At 53.8% G+C, this 21,394-nt stretch overlaps 1 protein-coding gene across 4 annotated transcripts in view; it reads right to left on the bottom strand.

Moving 5' to 3' along the window:
• CHST15 (carbohydrate sulfotransferase 15) overlaps window positions 1-21,394 on the bottom strand; it is a 112,968-nt gene that overhangs the window by 54,658 nt on the left and 36,916 nt on the right. The window contains exon 1 of one of the 4 annotated variants that reach the window (XM_012781322.3): window positions 19,138-19,375. The exons of 1 other annotated variant lie outside the window; for it this stretch is intronic. The gene's annotated coding sequence lies outside the window, so the exon portion shown is untranslated. Of the gene's footprint in view, window positions 1-18,054; window positions 18,169-18,421; window positions 18,605-19,137; window positions 19,376-21,394 lie in introns of those variants that run through there. 2 more of the 4 variants (XM_012781324.3, XM_012781323.2) reach the window with 2 other exon arrangements.

Here is a 21,394-nt window from a genome sequence, read left to right as displayed (position 1 = left end):
CCGGGCTCAGAGCATCCTCGGCACCCCCGCTGTCCTCCAAGCCTCCTCCGTCGTGACCTGGAGCTCCCAACACACCCGGCACCCTCCACCGGGCTGGGACCGCTGCACCCACAAGATCACTCCCGGCCCCCACCTCTCTCCTCTGCGGCTCTCATCACAGCTGAAGCTAAATGGTCCCTTGACTGAGTGTCCCCACCTGGTCCACCCCCCACACACAAACCTCCGAACGTCCGTCAGGCAGGGCCTGGGTGTGTCTCGTCCCCACTGACGCCCAGCAGCCAGGGCTTCTTTCCTCGTCTGTGTCCCACTGCAGTTAGGGCTCACCGAGTGGGGACACCAAGCCATCCCAAATACCTGGCTGTCCAGAAATGATATTTCTCCCCACTCTCCCCCTACCCCCATGTTTCCTATAGCACAGGAAGTCCTCAAATCAAACATTGGCCCAGCCACTGCTAGCTGGGCAACTCTGGACAAGTCACCCAACCTCTCTGAGCCTCAGTCTGACCCCTCTATAAACAGGTATCATGCCACCTACCTCTCAGGCCCAGAGGGGAGATGGACTCAGCTATGTGAAGTGCTGACCATGACGCATCAAACGTGACAGTGTGATATCCTTATATATTTTAATTGTTTTTTTCCATTTGAAGCCACTACCCAAGAACACCAACTCACAGGCCCTGAAATGAATCTTGTACCTAATTCATTCATTCATTCACAGATCCCTCTGAGTGTATCTGTGCAGGCACGGGGAACAGTGGGTGGACAAGACAGATGAGCTCCCCGCCCCTGTAGAGTTAATGATGTTTTGCAGAGAAGAGAGCTTGTTTTGGCGCATTCATCTTTTCATGTTTCTTTCCTTCTCTCTCTGTGCATGTGCACGTGTGTACGTGTGTGTGTCTGTGTGTATCGAAATCCTTTTCCCCAATAGTTTTAAACCAGACTTACTGTTCAAGTCATCTCAGACTCCCACATCAGGTCAGACAAATATTGTTGGTGGCTGGGGGTGGGGGTGTTCTACTATTTTCCTTTTCAAACTGAAAACAGGGGAAATAAATAAAGCCCGCTTTTGCTTGGACACGAAGGTGCCACATTTTTCATGTATCGAGTGAGTCCTGGCTGAGCATCCCCATGGCGGGGGGAGCCCATTCCGGACGGCCAGGTAGGGCACAGAGCTCCCTTCACTCGGGCAAGCTCCGCAGGAGCGACCGACCGACCGCAGCCCCCAGCTCTGCCGCTTCCTGCCCTGCCTTCCCTCCCCAGCCAGGAAGGACAAAAGCCCGTTTCTTCCTTTCTTCAAGTGGCACAGCCCCATTCAGACCCATCAGCGTGCGACAATGAAAGGAGAGCACAGCGTCCTGGCTCCCTTTGAGCTCACATCTCCAGTGACCTCTGCACAAACCAAGGACAAAGGAGGGAAGCCCAGTGGCAGTACACAGTCACTCCCCCGAGACGCGGCTCTGGAGAGATCTGACTCTGGCCGCTGTCCTAATGTATTCCGAGCACAGTATCAATTCCCTACACTCCTCCCCAATAAAAAAGTAACTTTAATCCTCATTCAAGAGCCCCAATTCCAATTTAAAACCTGAAAAGTGCAGGCTCTTCTTTGCTGAAACCTTCCTCTCTCTGGCAGCCAGCCCTGGGCGCCTGCTCCTCTCCCCTCTCCCCTCCTGCGCTGGCTTCTCCCAGGAAAGAGGAACCTGCCCGACAGACAAGTCTGGGCTTCCTGTGCAGGGAGAGAACGAAGACTCTGACAAAGGGCTGCGCGTCCCTTCCGAGTCCCGTAGCCACTTGCTCCAAGGGAGGGATGGTCCCTGCGCTGGATCCCGGTCCCTCACCAAGACACTCTGTGCCCCACACCCCCTCCTCCGACGCTGCCAGGTGGCCTTCTCCAGGATCCAGAATGACTCGGGGGACCTACAGTGGCCCCGGAATCCCAGGCTGTCTCCTGGAGCTCTCCACTCAGCTGGGAGGGGCAGAGCCCCAGCAGAGGATACTAGAGATGAAAGCCAGAGAGGGGCCTCCTCATCTTGGGACAGTGACATGAAGCCATAGACAGAAACGCACACTAATCATCTGGAGATACTGGACAATCATTGTGTGTCAACTTTTTACATTTGGCAGTCAAAAATCACCAGGACTTGAGGTTTACACGCACACACACACACAAACACACACACACACACACGCACACACATGCACACACACACTCTGGAAGGGTTTTGTATTTAGGTTTTCTCAACACTGAGCTGTCAAGACAATGAGTTTCATTTGAGAACTTTGGTCCTTGTCCCTGTCCATTCTGAAGAGCCTAGAGGTAGACTGTTCCAGATTCCTGACCCTGAGAAAGCCACATGAAATCCCACCAGCAGGCCAGGCCAACCCCCCGCACATTGACTCAGCTCAGGAAGCATTTCCTAAGCATGTGCTGGGGTCAGGCCCCCTACCAGGCTCCTGGGAGCACACCAAGGTGACTGGGTTTGCAGCCCGTGCCCTGGGGGCGTTTACAATCCACTTTCACACAGGTTGCTATAAATCACAGATGGATCAGAAGCTTAGAGACCTCAGAGCCTGCTATGAGGACGTGGACCCGTGGACAGTCACACAGGGCCCCTCATGCAGAGCACCCTACACTTGGTTTAGTGCTCTGCCATCCCCATTTTGAAAATTCTTGATCATTTTAATAAGTATTTTCACATTGCACTGGGCCCTGCAAACAATATAGCCAGTCCCAGAAATTCCTAAAAAGTGATATTATCAGGAGGATTAAAAGGAAAGAGAGAACCCATCCAGAGGGCTTCTCTTATTCCCAGTATACATTACAGCTAAAAAAAAAAAGAAAATAAGCAAATATTTGGAAAATGGAATTCTCTGCCTTGGGTTCAAGCTCCCCATGGTTTGAGCAGAGACGGTTCCAGGAGAATTCCAGAATGAGAGTCACAATGCTCCATCCCATACCCGGAGTGAGGTCAGCAAAAGCCCTTTCCAGGAGCCTGTTTATCAGAACTCTGCTCTCTAATAGCATCTTCTCTAATGCGGCTCAGCCTGATGACTTAAAAAATATGGGGCCCTTTAATTTATCACGCTAATGCGATGACACACGCATCCCCGGAGTCGAGCCCGTCCCAGAGGCACTCGAGCCCAGGGCTCGTCTGTGAAATTTACGAGCAGAGCTTACGCTCTTTCAGCCCTTTAGAGGGGAAAATCTCTCCCTTCCTTGAGTGATCTGCTCAGCCCGGCACCTGAGGAGGAAAATCGAGCCCAGCCACCAGTGTCTGCTCCGTTAGTTTCTACAACGCAGCCCCAAGCCTGCGCTGTTTAAACACCACTTACAAACAAGCTTGATTTCAACCTTCCTTTGCGGAGAATGCAAAATCAATTAAGTATATACTGATAATGCCCTTGCATCCCGTTCCAATGGCATCTCGCAATTAATGCCACCCACGAGGCCCAGAGTGAGCCGTCCTCTGGTTGTTCCCAGCCTCACTCGACTCAGAGCTGCTGGAGAGGGAGGGACACAGGCACAGCTCGCTGCGTGGGGATTTTGCCTCTTTAAGCAATCAGTTTATAGACAGTTTAATTAAAATACGCCAGAGCATAATTCAACTGGAATTGAGGCTCCCATTGAACCAAATTTGGCTACAGAAAATTTCCCAACCTTAAAAGCACCTACAAGGGGCAGGGTAGAAATTTTGCTTGGATCTTTGAATGTTTCTAGCTCTCTAGGTACGACCATTTGCACCAATAAAACCAATAAAACCTTGCCCTCAGAAATGCAAGGGACGGGGCAGTTCTTGGAGGCTCAGAGAAGTCAGGTGAGCAGCCCCAGGACACAGAGCAGTCAATGAGATCTGGGGCCAGAGATGTGCAGACATGAGCCAAGGAGGGAGCCTGGGTTCCAGCCCTGCCTCTACCACCGAGCTGCAGGAACTTGGGCAGGGTGAGCCCCTCCAAACTCAGTGTTTGCTTCTGTAAAATGGGGATGTTAATTGTGTCTGCCTCAAAGGTTGCTGAGAATAGCAAATGAAATAAAGTAGATAGAGCCTTGTACATGCTAAGCACTCAATACATCTGGGTTACTATCATCAGATAGTACTTCTCCAGTACCTGCCCGATGTTCTATTGCACCAAACTACTTTCTATGCTTCCCTATCTCCGAGAATCTCTCAGATCTGGGGGAGAAGGTTATCTGTGGGCACACGCCAGGGGCGATGCACCCACAAAGCACCATGGGGGCCTACGGAACATGTGAAATGCATCTTTCAGTATTTGTCAACCTGATGGAAACAAATTCTAATTGATTGCCAATTGGAAAGGATTCCAAAATAATCTAAAAGATGAACAACAAGACTAAGGTTTACGAACGTCTAAAATGCTTCCAAGGTGCAGTGGGTCCCTAGGTTTAATAAAATTAGGGATCCAAAATTTTATGGAGGATTTTATGAATATGTAATAAATCCAGATCCACCAGGTCTGCGACTTAGTTAATGGCGTTGTACCAGTGTCGATTTCCTGGCTTGGACAACATCCCGGGGTTATGTAAGATGCTATCGCTGTGGGGAGCTGGGTGAAGGGCACACAGGAACTCTATACTACTTTCGAGACTTCTTGTAGGTCTAAAATTATTTCAAAATTTAAAAAAACCATGAAGCAGCATCTAGGAGTACCGAGATTAAAGGGACTCTGAGCAATGTCATTATAGTCACAGCTTCCAGGTAGTGTGGCCTCACATGACTTGGGAAGAGAGGCTGAATGAACATCTGGAATGATTCCAAATCAAACTATTCAGGAAAAAAAAAGTTGTTTGTTATATCTCTCCATTTACTAAAAAGCAGAGAAATTTGTGTTTTGTCCACAGTTTAAAAATCAATCATAAATGATATAAAATCATAAATGACATAAAATAAGAGATGTATATTATTGCTGCAACTACTCATAAATATGTGCTGGGAAAACTTTGTAATGGGACACCCTTAAGGATATCCAGGGAGGACCAGAGAGAGATTTAAAGTTTATGAAAATAACTGATGAAAACAATCTGTTGAGGCCCTACTGTGTGTCAGGTTAACCAGCTGGAGCTTTGGGTCTGGTTTCCGTAAGGGAAGCCTACATTAGCCCGTCACTAACATGGACTGACTACATGTTGGGTGGAGCAGCCCAGGGGTGCACGAGGTCCACAACATCCTGACAGAGGACCGGGGAGGCCAGCACGCTGTCCCATGGAGACCATGGCTGCCCACGTGATGGCAGGAGCTGGAGCAGGGGGCAGCAGAGGGTCCATGACCTAGAAGGTGGAGACAGAACTACAACAGATGGACAACCAACTGCAGGAGCTCAGGGAGCTGAGGTTCTTACTGAGTGTGGGAGAGAAACATCTGGAAGCAGAAAAGCAATGCTCAAGGGAGAGGCCGAACCAGTAAAGAGTTTTCAATGCCCAGTCCCTCTGCAAAGTGTCCCTTCTCCAGGAACTGGGCTGCTTGAAATGGTCACCAAATTCAACTTAACAGCCCATGCTCACCTTCGGGATTTCACGGCTCTATTTCAGTCTTGTTTTTATGAGTGTGGTTTCAGCTGCCCACCCCAAAACTTCCCCCCCTCGAGCATCTGGTTACATAAAAATAACTTCTCCTAAGCCAGACCCCAAGTGAGAGGACAAAGACGCTGCGGTTTTTCTTTGTTTCTTGCTAGCCCTGTTTTCTGAAACTCTGCAGCAGCTGCTGGCCGGCCAGCCTCGGACAGGTGTTCTTCACCTGGAAGCGGAACAGTGAGAAGGCGAAACCGCGAATGACAATCTGGAGGAGGCAGAACAGAAGGGAATCAACCTGAGCGTGCCACAAACCAAGAATCTTTCTCCCGAGCATAAAGGAATCCCATGCCACCAACTGCTTCCTCGCCTGGGGTCTTGGCATTGGGTGTTCCTGCTTTCCAGACCTCAGGCAGCAGCAGCTTCTCGTCCTCCAAGGGCCAGCTGAGGACGTCACCTGCGTGGCAAGGCCTTCCCGGATCACCCAGCCAGTCATGCCACCACGGGGCCCTTAGACTTTCTGTTCTCTGACATCGGTGAACTTGTCCACTGCCTGCCTCTCCCCGTGAGAACACAGACTAGGAGCACAGAGGCCGTCACTAACATGGACTGACTACATGTTGGGTCTGCAGTTCACTGCTGCGTCCCCAAGGACAGCATGGGGCACACACAAGGTCCCCAACAAAGAGTTCTTTTCCCCGGAGGGTGACTCTCCCGAGGACGTGCAGAGCTGGAGTCAGAGGAGTTGGAGAAGAGGTCAGTGTTCTTCATCAGTGATGCTGAAGGATCAGGGCAAACCACTGGCTTCTGCAGGCCTCAGTTTCCCCAGCTATGAAACCAGACAGTCTGCAAGCCCCTTGCCATCTTTGCACCATGGTCGTGGTTTTCGGTTACCCAGTGAGCTCTTGCCCACACCTGCCTGCCTGCCTTTTACTGTCTGTCTGTTTGGCCATCCGTTCAACCGTCCACCCACTCACTCCTTCCCACGGGCTGGGGGGACACAACCTGAATGACACACACCTCCTGTGCTGCAGGACAGAAAGGAGGCCGCTCTGCAGGGACCAGCTGTCACAGGAGCCTCCTTGGCCGGGCTCCTGTGGGGAGGAGGGTGGGTCACTCCCAGAGAGAAGGAAAGCATCCAAAATCCCACAGCTGCTGCAGAGGGAGGGAAAATGTGTGCCCGTTACATCAGGGCATCTGGACATGAAACCCAAAGACAACACAGACTGAGGACAAGCGAGGTTCACTCCCGATAACTGGTCACCGTGCCAGGTATCTGTCCCTCATCTTCCCTACGGAAAAGCTGGAAAGTCCTCTCAGAAGAATGATGACAATCACTGCTTCCTTCCACCCGTGCTGCTTAGCTAAAGAGCTTCAGGACTGTGGGTCCACATATACAGACACACACGCACATACACACATGTGCACCCACGTGCATACACACATGTGCGCACACGCACAGACACACGTGTGCACACACAGAGATACATGTGTGCACACACAGACACACAAGTCCACACACGCACAGACACACAAGTGTGCACACGCACATACACACATGTGCACCCACGCGCATACGCACATGTGCGCACACGCACAGACATACGTGTGCACACACAGAGATACATGTGTGCACACACAGACACACAAGTCCACACACACAGACACACAAGTCCACACACACACAGACACACAAGTGTGCACACGCACAGACACACGTGTGCACATGCAGAGATACATGTGTGCACCCACACAGACACACAAGTCCACACATGCACAGACACACGTGTGCACCCACACCCAAAGATCCGGTGTAGCAGAGCTGCTGTAGGACAGGCACATGTGCATTTGTTTCGCAAAGCTCCATGGGTCTCCAAAGTGGCACCCCTGATTTAGAGCCCCTGAGCTTCCTGCCGAGTTTACTTCTTATTACCGTTGCAAAGGTGCTCTAGGATGTCACTGGTATTAATAACAGCCACGAGGATCTAACCAAAGAACTTTCCTAAGCATAGAGAACATTCCAGCCACAAAACACGTCTATCTCTCTCATCAGAGCTCAAATGGGACCTGGGAACAAAGCGCTTGAAGGACCAGTCTGAGGACGAAGCCAACCCCCTGGGACCACACCCCCAGCCCGGAGCTCTCCCAGCCTGGCCTGCACGTATTTCCTTCAATGCTTCAGCCCAGCGTAAGTCTTTAAACAACTCCATAATGTATCCTGGAGTCACAGCCACAGCCCCTTGTTTATGGGCTCGGCCAGATCAGATAAAATTTCATTCTCCGAATTGGTTCCTAATTTAATTATTCCCCGGATAAGTGGTCGGCCTCCCTTCGCTGCAGGGGAAGAACTAGAAAGATGCTGGCCCCACCAGCTGCAGGTCTTGTTTAGGAGCTGGTGGAGGCTGAGACCTTCTGGGCCTGCGTCAGAGCAGAAGAGGGTTGGGTTGGAGCCGTGCCCCGGGCGGGCCGGCCACCATCTGTCCACCTCCACCGGCCTTTATTATCGCCCCAGGCCAGTAGGTTTCACTGAGAGTTTAGGGAGAACATTCAGAGTAATCAGATTGTGACTCCAAAAACCTGGATTCAATCCTGACTCTATGTGTGGCCTCTCTGGGCCTCAGTTTCCCCGTCTATACCATGAAGCTGAACTGCGTCGGCCTGAAAGCCTTTCCAGCTCTAACATTCCGGCTCTAACATTCGGGCTCTAACATTCAGACAATTCAGTATCTCAGCCAGGATCAGCAAGAGGTCAGGACCCCTCTGAGAATCACGCCTTCTCTAGGGCCAGAGAAAGAGTGTGTAGAAAAACAAATGATTCTTATGATTAGGAAAAATGAAAAACATCTCATAAAATATAACCCTAGAAATAGAAACACATATCCACGCCAAAAAAAAAAAAAACTTGCACACAAATGTTTGTGGCAGCATCATTCACAAAAGGCGAGGCTGATGGCCCATCCATTCAGCGGAATACTACGCGGCTGCACAAAAGAATTAAGTCTGACACATGCCGTTACACAAGGCGGGTGAACCATGAAAACATTACACAAAGTGAAAGAAGCCAGTCACATCAGGCCACATTCCACATGACTCTGTTCATACGGAAGGCCAGAGTGGAAGAGTCTGAATGAGAAAAAGGCAGATTTACGGTTGCTCAGGGCTACAGGGTAGAGACGGGGGAATGAGGAGACGGGGCGACAGCTAAAGGGGACATGGTTTCTTTTTGAGATAATGAAATGTTCCAAAATTGGCTGTGGTGAAGGCTGTACAAATCTGTGAATATACTAAAAAACAATGACTTGCATACTTTATTTACACGGGTGACTTGCATGGTATGTGAATTCTATCTCAGTAACGCTGTTTTAAAAAGAATAGGTCAAATGGGTTAAAAAAAAAAGTCTGTTTCATGATTTTTTAAATAAACCAACTGAGACCATTGTAAGATACGCACACACGCATGTGCGCACCCTGTCCCCCTAAACAGTTCTGCAGCTTATTCTTTGAGCCAGAGGTGCTTGTCAGCCGGCAGATCTTTTCACCCTTCCACAAACCCAAAAAACTGCTGACTCAAAAGTGGGCAGGCCACTTTCTATTGATTTGTTGCAGTTTCAACTGCCAAAAGCAAATTTATTTTCTAGCACTCAAATGGCAACCGAAGCTCCATCTTATTTTTAATACATCATTTTTCTTCTCGGAGCCCAATCGAGTACGATGCAAAGGATCCGTGGATCTTCCACTGTGGACCAGCAGCAAGCAGATGATGTTTCTTTTCTGGCCTGGAAGACAGTTCTGAGGAGGAGCTCAGGTTCACTATGACCCCGCTCTTCCCTTCTGTACTTCTTCCCCAGCTAATTTCTCACAGACACTGCCACCGAGTGGGTGTAAATAGCTTTTTAAAGTTAGGACAGCACAAAACATCAGCCTGATACCATTCTCATTAGTCGGCACGTCCTTTCCCCTCATTTCTTCTTGCTGGTAACTTTCTCGGGCAAGTGCAGCGTGTCCTCTATGCAGCTATTTGCTCTGGCATTCAGTGTCACGCACTTCGATGACCGGCCTGCTGTGGCGTTGGAGGGGGCCTTTCTGGAGCGTGTTGTCTTTACTGAAAACTGTGACGGGCGACGGGGGAAAGTCGCGCCACTGTGGGCCAGGCTAGAGAGGACTGTGGGAAAGGCAATCTCGGCTCTGCAGAATTCAACGACACCCAGAACACACAAGAAGACGGTCCTCCCCCAGGCTGGCCGTCTCTAAGCACACACTAGGTCTCTTTCAGATAAGGACCCCAAGGAAGGAAAAGTCCCCAAGCAGAAAGACGGTTGTCCCCCACTCAGGACGCCACGCCCTTTGCAAGATGAGATGGGGAAGAATGATGGAAGGGACCCTGCTGTCCCAAGGAGCCTCTCCTGGTCCTAAGTGTTCAGTGGGATAGGGGGTCGTGTGCCCACCCAAGGGCAGGGGCCGCAGGCAGGCCGGGGAGCAAGGACCAAGGAGGCCTGGGTACCAGCCTCGCAGGAAGCCAGAGCTGGGCACCAGGGGCCCTGAGTGTCCCTGGCCAGGACCCGCCTGGCTCTCTTCTCACTTGCCCTTCATCCTGTGACGAGAGGGAGGCTGTGGGGGTCTGGGGGCCAGCTCACCCCACCCCCATAGCTTTCTGCATCTGAGCCTCCAGGCCAGGAAGGTTCCAGGGAGGGCTGCCCAGGGAGCCTCGAGAACAGCCTCCCCAGTGCCAGGGCAGGAGGCCCGCCCAGCTCCCACCGACCCTGCCTCTCTCTACCGAGAACAGCAGTAAAGAGAGGGTTTGACAAATCTGGGTGGTTCTTCACAGAGAAATGACAAAGCTAAACTGTCCCCAAAATTCTAATGAAGGAAAACATCACTACAGAGGCCCTCCCAGTTCAAGTTTACACCAGAAACGAGAACTTCCTGCTCCCTCCATCAGACCACAGAAAGGGCACAAGGACCCTGTTCTCAACATCTTCCTAAAGCAACTGTACGATCGGCGCCTGGTTACAAGGCACAGAGGTCAGCCCAGCTGCAGCCAACCCGCACCTGAATGTCCAGCAAACCGAGGACAGAGAAGCCAGGCCCTAGAGACCCCAGGGGGACCTCAGCGAAACTCCTCCAGCCCACCCCCCTGCACTGCTGCAACTACCCGGCAGAGTGATCAGAGTGTGTGTAGACAAACACCCCCTCGGCCCGGATTCCCCCCAGCAACGCTGCTTTCTGTGATCCCGGCGATCCTCGTGTGCACAAAGCAAACACGGCTTGGCGTGTGTACATTTGGAAGACTCTTTATATAAACAGGTTCACAAATCAGAGCAAATTAATCCTCTGTAGACCAATAGTCTGATTTGGGGTTTAGAAATTATAGTCCCTAAAAATACATGCCAGGACATACTTTATATTTTTAATGCAAATATTTACATTCCAAACAAAGGCGCATGGAACTCAAAGCTGAGCTGTTTATACGGGCTATGAGGCCCGCTGACAGCCCCCACGCTTCTCGCCCGGGGAGACGGCTCCTGCTCGGATTCCTGCAACACCAGCCAAGCTCCTGAAACGTTGTCCCCCACGACTCTCAAGACAAAAAAACCACAGCACTACCCCTTTAATAGCCCCCAAACCCGATGCCAGTAATCCCAAGAAATCTTGACTCCTTTGAAAATTTAATGACAACTGTTAACGCTCCTGTGTCGTACTGCTAAATGTAGGGTTCTGTTCTGTCTTCTGTGTGCACGCTCAGAGGCCCACATAAGCTCTGCGGGACAAACTAGCCTTTGCAAGAATAATTTTTAACTGATGCATTGATTCAACAAATGGCAGTAACTCGCAACTATGTGTGGGTCCAGCGATGAGAATGTGCCGTGAGCCCCAGCACCCAGGCCCAGGACATCGGGGCACAGTGAACGGCGTGCAACAGGTTCCGCGCAATAGAGCAGGGCTGCAGCAGCTCAGAGGACGAAGGCCACACCTGGGTGGCAGGTAGAAAGGTACATGGAGGGGTGAGGGTGGCAAGAGTGACTGGCAAAGGCTTCCTGAAGGCAGCGACAATGGCAGGCAGGGGTACGATGGAGGGGCAGGACAGGCGGATGTGGGAGGCACCAACTCCAGTGGCCGGAGACCCAAGTGTAGCCCAGTCCAGGCCCGGCTGGCCAGGGGCCTCTCCGGAAGGCACAGCACAGTCTGTGGAAGTGCAGGCCACGTGGGGGCCGGGGAGGGGGTGGAAGCGGTTCTCCAGGCCCGGGCTAGGAAGGAGTCAGCCGCTACCTCGGCTCCTTGTGTTTGTGGACTGGAGCCTTGGGGTCCCCGGCTAGTCATTATCCCAATTTGGCTAATCACGCCCACGCTCTGCCAAGAAGCGAGAAAGAGGCATTCTTCTTTAATTAAAACCAGATCATTTCCTACAGCAGAAAACACCACCTAGTTGACACGCCCCCACCAACTGCACGCCTAACAGCCGCCATGTGCGAACCCCCAATGTGGGCAGAGGGAGCTCCACCTGGGTAACCTGGTGTCTACACCTGGCGGCGTCTACACCATCCCAGGAGTGTGGACATGCATAGCCCGGCCCTGCCTCCCCCCACAGGAGAGGCACTTCCCCTGGTGGCTGCAGCCACAGGACAGGCTGCCATTTTCCAACTCTGCAGGTGACTGGGGGCAGGTGACGGGAGTCCACCCGATTGCCCAATTCTCCGCTCCCTCACCCACTAGTTCAGCCACATTCTCCGCCATCAGCCTCAGGCAGGACCCAGCATCACCTGTGATCTCCGCCCGTCCTCCTCCTGGCCCATCTCTCCATAGGTTGAGAACTTGGCCAGAAAAGAGTGCTTCAATTTGCAGAGCTCCCCTGAACTCTAAATTACACTGTTTCTAATACTCAAGCCACCCGACAAAGTAGAGATCATTAACCCCACTTTACAGATGAGGAAACTGAGGCACAAGATTAAGCCACTTGCCCAGGGTCACAGTAATGGAATGAAGTGGAGCAGGGACTTGAACCCGAGTCAGCATGGAGCCCAGGCTCAGCCCACAACCCACATTGCTCCTCCAGGTGCCTAAGGGATCCACCACCTGTGAGAAAAGAACGTCTGTCATGGGTGCCAAATACCCGGCTGCAAGGTGCTGGTGGACTTCCTTCCATCGGTGCCAGCAAGCAAACAGAGGTCAGGAAAGGGTGGACAAGCTGCCCAGACCCCTTTCAATGAAGGGTACGATAATGAGACATATCACATCTGAGACCCCTCAGACTCTGCAATGCAGGTTCTGACCACCTAGCAAAGGCAGGGAAGCCACCTACAAGGACACGGAAATGCAGGACAGAACCTGGGAGTGGTGGGATCGACACCTCTCTCGGCATCTCCTCCCACCAGCAGCCACACCACCGTCTTTTTGACCACAGGGGCACGAAGGTCCAGGAGGAGCATGTTCCATTTCAAGAGAAAATGTGAAGCCACCAGGTTCCAGCATAGTATAGGAAAAGCAAAATTGTGCCTGGCCTACATCTAATTATTTGCCCATGTTGGGGTATTTTCCAGGCACCTGGGTGCCTGGGCTGTCTGCTTCAATATTTTCAGCACAAACTCAATTCTGGAAAGTGTCCAAGTTTCCATTATCATGACACCCTCTGCTTTTGAGGATCTGCCAGCCTTACTTTCTTCAGAGACCTAAAAGCCTGGACCAGGATGAGTTCTAGAAATGGAAAACAGGTGTCAGGGAGAGCCTGCCCCAGCCAGGAGGCTCCCCACACCCACCCCAGGAATCGTTCAAGCTTGGAAGAAGGCTCAAGATGTGACATCCAAAAGCGAGCCACACCGGCACATTTGCACCTAGAGCTGCCAGGTCTCCACTCTCTGCTTGACTGCACCAAACTGATCCACAGCCTGCCTACGAGGTCAGCTCAAGGGTCTTGGAGGGCAGCTGTCTACCCAGTACCCTCCTTACACAGAGGAGGACACAGAGCCCAGGGAGGTGAAGCAACCCACCTACAGAGATCCAGCTGGAATCCAAGGCTTCCAAGAGCTCCAGGCTTATGCCCTTTGAGGTAGAACATGCTGGAATAGAATATGGAGACATCCCTAACTATGAGCGCTAGAGCTAAAGGATACCACACCAGCCAATAATCACTGAGCAATCGCTGTGTGCCAGGCGCTGTTCCAAGCACCTAGCAAGTATCATAGCACGCGAGCTCTCAGGCCAGGGGGTGAAGTCTCCCAGAACAGTCCAACCCCGGAGCTCCTGCTGCACTTTCCCAAGGCCCCGCAAAGCTCCTGTCAGCAGCGTTATGTAATCCTGACTTGCACAAGTTCTGCCTCGCCCACTGATCTGAGCGCTGCGCTCATGCTGAGCGCTGACTCTCTGCCCCCGTGCACCTGGCTCAGGGCTGCACCTGGGGGACGCATAAATGCTGCAGAGAGCTGCTGGGGATGGTCTCCTATCCTCCACCTCCCTTTGAAACCAGCATAGAGGGGAAGCTGCTTCCCACTTGCCACCCCCCCCCAGCTGAACCACTTGCTGATTCACGCCTGCCTCCTCCTGCCAGAGCCACAGACGCTATGCTCCCCACCCCCTTACTGAGCTCCTGCCACCACTGTCATTCCCCGATGCTTCCTCCTGCACACCCAGACAGTACCAACTTCGGGGTGTGTCCTCTCTAACAGCCTTCTAGCCCTTAACGAACACACGGAGACACGCCTGTGTGACCTGCCTGACACAGGGCCAGCTGCAAGCCTGTAGGGACATGACACATGACAGCTGTTATAATCAACTGTCTCCCTCCCCAGCTCCCACGCTTCAAACTGAAAATTCTACATTGGCCCAAAGGGACACAAAACCTTCACTTTTCTTCCTGGACACTAACTACTAACGAGATAACTAACTGGACACACCAACTAGATAACTGCTCCCTTTATGCCCCAGGTCATGCCGTGGACACATAAGTTGACACAAAATCATTTTGTCCCAGTGCTTTATTAGAAAGGAGAAGCCGTCTCAGTAAAGAAATCAGACCCTAATGACAGAGGCCAATAAAGAACGACATTGTGCAAGTGGAAACAGCCCCCCAGTGCTCAGCCAGCTAAGCGCGAACGGGATCTCTTCATTCACGGCACCAACAAAGCTGCCCGTTGAAGTCACTTCGTATCACACCTGAGCACCCCACTCTACAGACCAGAGGGCAGCTAGGCTGCATTGTTCTCACCAGCAACTGAGTCACTTCTAAGTCACATGCTACTAAAGAGATGTCCGCTGACAGATTGCTCTCATCAATGATACTCGCAAGTCTGCTACTACTTTTAAATATAGTTTCTGCTTTTAGAATTTAAGCCAACTCCTCGCTCATACAAATGGGCTCCAAATGGCATCTGTGCCATCCTGGGTCTGCTGAGGCCCCGGGGATGGGACAGGGCCTGGACGCGCAGACAGGAAAATGAGAGCTGACAACTGCAGGGAGTCTCCATTCATCTGGGAGTTTCTAAAAGGCCCCAGCCTGGCCTGGAGGAGGCGAGGGAGCTGGCCCAAGAGCTGGAGATCAGAGACCCACTGACTTCCCACTCACCAGCTGTGTGATCTTGGGCAAGTCACACCATTGCTCTGAACCTCAAGGTTCACACCCGGAAAAGGAGGCTCCTCGCCCCTCCCCCACAGCCCACCCCTCCCGGTGCCCTGCTTTGCCTACTGGCCCCCACCACTCAGGGCAGCTCATAGACCGCGTGTCTGTCTGGGGCAGGTGATTCTGTCTGTCCCCCTCTGAGGGCTGGGACCTGTCTGTCCTATCCCCACCCGACCATCTCAGAGACTCAATCGTGGGATCTATTTGGGGAATGGGACGATATGGACAGTTTTATGCAGAGTCTGACTTTATACACAATGAGAATTCATTAACACATTAACTACCGTGAGAGTTCTATTTAACTCATTCTAGTTTTGGCCCCGGGGGCGGCGTGAAGCATATATATAAGATCTTACTTGTTGATGTTCTTATTGTTACAATTAATAGTGACAATTTAATCTAAAAATGTGGATTAAATGAGTAGAAGTCAACCAATTTTGTTTTTTTATTTATGTTTACCTTTAATTTACACTCAAAGTTTTTATTCTATTTTCATAACAAAAAGCTGTGGCCCAAGGAAGAGTTTCTGGGGTTCCTGTGTGTGGCAGCTGTCAATGTGTTAAATATAACACACAAGCATGTGACGGGGGTCTCAGCAGACCTCATCTGCAGCCCTGGCACCTGGGTGAGGCCACAATAGACACCCAATCCATTCTTAGTCCCTCGGCCCACAAGGCATGTAATTCCTGAGTCCTGTCATGTGTCACGGCTCTCTGATGGTGTGATACCCTTCCCAATATGTAAACATGGGGCCAGGTGTCAAGCTTCAGACCTCATGGAAGGACACTCACCCTTAATCCTCTACCATACTTTTAGAATGTGAGCCCACGCTTACATATCCAGGCTTGAGAATTCTCTTCCGAAAATTCACAAGACCTGTCAACTCTGCTTTCGCCCTGGACTGCCAGGAGCTGCGTGAGGCTGCCCCCTGTGGGTGGGCGTTCGCTCACCTGTTCGGAACAGCCCCAGGGTTGCCCTCTTCTCCCCACCCCACTGCACCAGCAGGGCACCGTCCAGTTCAACTCTAAGGGGCTTGGACCAGCCCAACCCAGCACTAATCTACAGCTCCCCTTGCTCGGGTCAAAGGGCCTGAGGCTCCTGGGGCCCAGCTAGTTAACTTCGAGTTTTTTCTCTGCTCTCTCTCTCAAGACACCAAATAAACGAAGTCTGCTTCCCAACCTTTCCTGCAAACATCGCTTCTTCCTGACACAGGGATTAATTGTCTCTCTCCCAGGCATGTGAAAAACCAAATGCCTCTTCTGACATCTCACCTTTCCTGGCCAGGGGCAGCAGCAACATGGGATGAGGACGGTGTGGAAGGAAACAGCCACCCTCACAGCAGCCACAGTGACAGTGCTGTGTCCCAGATCAGGACAGTGGTTCAGACACAGTGAGCTCAGATCATTGAAGAGAAAAGCAGGGCATGCATGTGATCCACTGTTAGCAGACCTGCCTCCCCATCCAATGTACAATATCCTGAATTAATTAATCCTGCATGCTTCACCCACAAGCCGCCTCACTGCAGTCACGCAATGCCCAAGAGGGAAAGATGCAAGGACACTACTGGACTTCCTACAGAGGGCCCTGGACGGCTCTCCCGGGGAGCTGGGCTTTGGAGAGAAGCCCAGACCTGCAGCTCCACCTCCCTAGGTGCTAGTGGGGAGACCAGGACAAGCCACCTCACCTCCACGCTCAGTGTGCCCATCCAGGAGGTGGAGGGAAATAAAATCTTCCTGCCAGTTTTTCAGGAGTTTGGGGGAGGAAAACTTGTTTTAGTAAAAACTACCTAATTTGAAGGCATTTTTATTCTTGTGCTATTTTGAACAAAATCATATATGATCTCTATGTCTTTATGTATCAACCAAGAGATCCCAGCTCAACATACAGATTGTAAAATTAGCAAGTGCCATGTTCTGGAGGGAGGGGTCCTGATTTTGCAATGGTTGGGGGCAGGGGAGTAGGAAAGGCTAGGATGGAGAATGGGATGAGAGCGATCAAGAGAAACTTTGGACAAATCTCTAGGCTTCAGTTTCCCCCTGAGCCCCTCAGGGGGTGCAGATGCCCTCAGGTGGCCTCTTTGCTCCAGCCCTGGGTGGCTACCATAACCCACCCAGGCGTCCCGCACCACTCAGCAACTGCAGCTGACTGAGAGGACAGGCACTGCCGGGGAGCCCAGAACCAGAGCAAGCCCCTCTGCCCAGCATCACTGAGCGGCTCCCCACGTCCCTTCTCGGGGCTTCCCGGAGCCACACTTCAGTCCTGACAACTCGGGACCATCAATTCACCCAACATGAATACGGCGAAGGAGCCCAGCTGCCGCAGCGGCTCCGCGCCCACCGGGAGACCGAAGAACGGGGGTGGGGCCCGAGGAGCTGGCCCCAGCCCCAGCCTGTCGCCTCTTTCCAGAATCTCCCTAAGCTGGCAGCCCGAAACCAAGCCCCAGCCTTCCGCGTCCACTCCCACCGCTCCAGCCCGCCGACCGACCCGGGCGCAGGGCGGGCGGGCAGCGTGGGCACCCAGATCGCGACGGGGCGGCCAAGCCGCGGTGCCCAGGACTCAGGCGGCTCGGAATCCTAAACACGCACACCCGCGCGCGCGCCGGCCAATCGGTTCGCCCGGAGGAGTCAGGAAGGCGCTTCCCCGGCTCTTCATTCATCCCCCCAAAGGCGAGGCTCCCTCCGCCCCGCGCCTCCATCCCGCGATCTCAGGGGGGTCCCGGGGGCCAACTGCGCCACAGCCCCCACCCAGCCCCCCACAGCCGCCACCGTGTCCTCTCCACCGCCGCACACAACCCAACAGACTCGCGCTCTGTCACGATCGCCGGCGTCGCCCCCGCGCCGCGCCGGGGCCGCCGCCACCCGGCTCCCCACAGCTCCGCCGCCCGGAGCCCCGGGCTCACCACCGCCGCCCACCGCGCGGCTCAGACCTGCTGCGCTCGGCTCGCCGCGCCCAGGCCGGCCGGGGACGCCGCCGCAGCCGCCGGGAAGCGCCGGCAACTCCCGAGTCACGCCGCCTCCCGAGACGCTGCGGGGCGCACGGAAGGGACAGGGGGCGGGGGCGGGGGCAGGGCGGGAAGGAGGGGGCGGGGAGCAAAAGTTCAGAGCGCTCGGGGCTCAGCCGCGCCCCCGTTTCTTCCCAGGCCCGCCCCGCGGGCCCCCCTCCCGGAGCTGGGTCCCACGGGCGTCTGCGCCGGAGAGCCCCCTCCTCCCCGCCTGGAGCGGCCGCGGAGCTAGAGTCGGGTTCTGGAGGCGGCTCTCAGCCAGAGCCCGGACAGAGTGGTGATGCCCACCTACCTGCCCCAGGCCACGCCTGGAAACTTCCCCGAAGTGCGGCGGAGCGGAGCAGGGGGCGGGGGGGATGGAGCGCACGGCTGGGGGGAATTCCAGTCTCCCACCGCGGGCCAGCGCGCGCTCTCACTGCGAAGGCGCCGGGCTGTCCGTCTGTCCGTCCGATTCTGACTCCCGGGCTCGCTCTCCCGGACAGCCGGCCAGTGCGTGCCCCGCGACGTGCGCTCCCCCCCCCCCCCGCCGCCCGCAGGCCTCCGAGCTGTCCACAGCGCCACCACGCCACCGCCGGTCCCCTGTCCCCGAGCTCTGGCCGTATTCTCTCCGGCTAGGGAGGGGGCGTGCGAGCCCTGGCGCCGCCGCCGGGCGGCCCTTCCGCGGGGTCCCTAAGCGCGCAGGTCGCTGGGAGAGCGACCGGGACCCATGGCGAAGGACGCCTTCCGCTGGGGCTCTCAGAAGCCTCTCGGAGGCCGGGTGGAGGGGTGCGGGGCCCAAACCTGCCTCGGCTCGGCGCGCTCGCAAGTTCATTGTCTGCCTGGGCCGCCGCCGCCGCCACCGCGCCGAGAGCGCCGCGGGGAGTGAGGCTGCGCGCAGCCTCCGCCGCCCGGACTCCCAACGCCCAGCCCGGCCGGAGCCCGCAGAGGGGCGCCGCAGCCCCGAGCCCGCAGCCAGACCTCCGCCCCTCCTCGCCGCCCCCGCCGCGGCGCCTGGCTGCCAACTTGTACCTGAGAAGCCCGAGTCCAGCCCGGGAGGCTCTGCGGCTCCAGCTCCGCGGGAGCGCGCCCAGCCCCGCGCCTCGAGCCCCGCATCCAGGGCGCGTCAACCTGACTCTCCGAGCGCAGGGAGGAAAAGTTTGGGAGTGACGTGCAGATGGCGAATGAAATATCCGAAGAGAACCCTGCCCCCGCCCCATGTCGCGCTGACACACATCGGCTCGGGTCTGGAATGTGAGATCTAGGCGTGTGCGCCGAGCGGTGGGGCTGGTCCCGCCCCTCCCCCTCCAAGTAAACGCGGTTCGTGTGATGCGGTGATTCCAAATAAGAAGTAAACCGAAACCTCTGGAGTCTGGCAGTGACACCTAGCCGGAGACATTTCTAAGGAACTTGGCGGTCTGGAGCCAGCCCATACATTAATATTCAAGGCCACGGTGCTGGTGGGTTCGGCGCCCTCTGTTGTGTTTTTGCATCCCGCGAAGGTTGGCCGGGGCTCCTCGGCCCAGCGGGTTTGCTCGTGCGGGGAGGGAGGGTTGAGAGGGACCCGGAGCGCCGCTGCCTGCCGCAGTGGCCCGCGGCGGCTGCTCCAGGGAACCACCTGGGCAGCCCAGGGCAAGGAAGCGGCACCAGTGGCTCCCTGGACTCTGGGCTGAAAATGCCGTCAGCTAAAGAAAAGACACTTGGAAATTCTGGAAGGCTCGCTCAGGGGGGCGCTTCGAGCACCAAGAAACTAAGCCTCTCAAGAAACTAAGGTCAGGGGACAAAAGAATCCGCAGTCTTTTGACTGCTCATGTTCCCATGGCCGGAGTCCCGCACCCTGTTCCTCAAAGCAACCCGGAGTGGAGCTGAACGCGCTTGCAAACTGTAGTGTGCCAGCGCACACGTGTGAAGGCCGATTCCTGACAGTGCCTTTCCCCCTTTTTCTCTTTACTGCTTAAAGCTTCCTCTCACCCCCAGAAGCCACAAGCCACCCTGAGGTGGTAAACTTCTGCTCCGCATCCATGGCAACTAATGCAGAGGTCACAACTGGAGGATTATAACTGCACATGGGAAACTGGGATGAGAGAGGAGTTCCTTGGAACCCTGTCTTGTTTTCCTGCAAATAACGCCTCTTACATAAAATCTGCACAGAAAGATTAACGCAGCAAGGAGACCAGCCTTGGAATCTCAGACTAGATTGCTTTTCCCGTATAGACTCCACTTGGTGATTTTTGTTCTTTATTATTATTATTTTTTTAAACAAAAACCTTTTTCTGAAAATACAATGAGCTGCTTTTTGCAGGGTTCACAATTCCCAATAGATGATGATGCCATTTTTCAAGGCCTTACACACGTTGTGGCTTTGGGGCTTATTTATTAGCTCCCAAGAAAAGCCTGCCTTTCAGTGAGGTTTATATACTGGAGTAATTGCAGCAGGAGACACAGTGCAGGTTGCTGTTAAAGAGGCTTGGTTGTGCACGCGTCTGCAAGGAAGGCCCTGGGCCAAGCAGCTGTCAGGCCAGAGTGTGCAACGGGTTTAAACAAACACAGGGAAGGCCCTACGGAAACACCACGGAGGAAATCCCCTCCTGTAAGGGTGGGATTATTCCCGGGCCACACATACTGCCGTCTTTCCTCTCCCACCTCCGAGTAAACACATGACTCTGTTATGGAGATGGCGCTCGGCCCACCCAGACCACTTTCAGATTCAGGTGTCAGAAATCACGGTTGACATGGAGCAAATTGTTTTTAAGTAAAATCACGGTGCTGCTTTGATACGAATTCCACCGGGGACTTTCCAAAGGTATTTATACACGTGCCTGAGATTAACTGGAAGGCGATTTTTTTCCCCCCTCAACATTAATTTCCAAAAATGACCCAAGAATTGCACTTGGGCTTGTTATTCTGGAGAGTGGAGAGAGAACACCCGACTGCCGGGCCAGTGTGAATGGGTGGATGGATGGACACAGGGATGTGTAACCGTGAAAGAGGTTGGTGCCCACGTGGCTCTGGCAACTCGTGGGTGAAAAAAATGTAGATAATTGAAGAAGACAACTACCCCCTTCCTGTGAGTGTACTCTAGGCCTGCATTATTGTGGGGTTATAATAAATCACCTGGGTTCAAATCCTATTTGCGTCACCCACTATTTGAGTGATCTTGGGCAAGTCACTTCTGTGTTTGGGGCTTACAATAGTACCTACTGGTGGTGGGTTGAATTATTGATCTCCATAATTCTTCATTCTCCCCTGGTGATATTGCACATCCACACCCTCGTCACAGCCTCATAGT

The sequence above is a fragment of the Microcebus murinus genome, chromosome 14, assembly GCF_040939455.1.
Source record: "Microcebus murinus isolate Inina chromosome 14, M.murinus_Inina_mat1.0, whole genome shotgun sequence".
Lineage (NCBI taxonomy): Eukaryota > Metazoa > Chordata > Mammalia > Primates > Cheirogaleidae > Microcebus > Microcebus murinus.
This window is presented reverse-complemented; position numbering and strand designations above follow the sequence as displayed.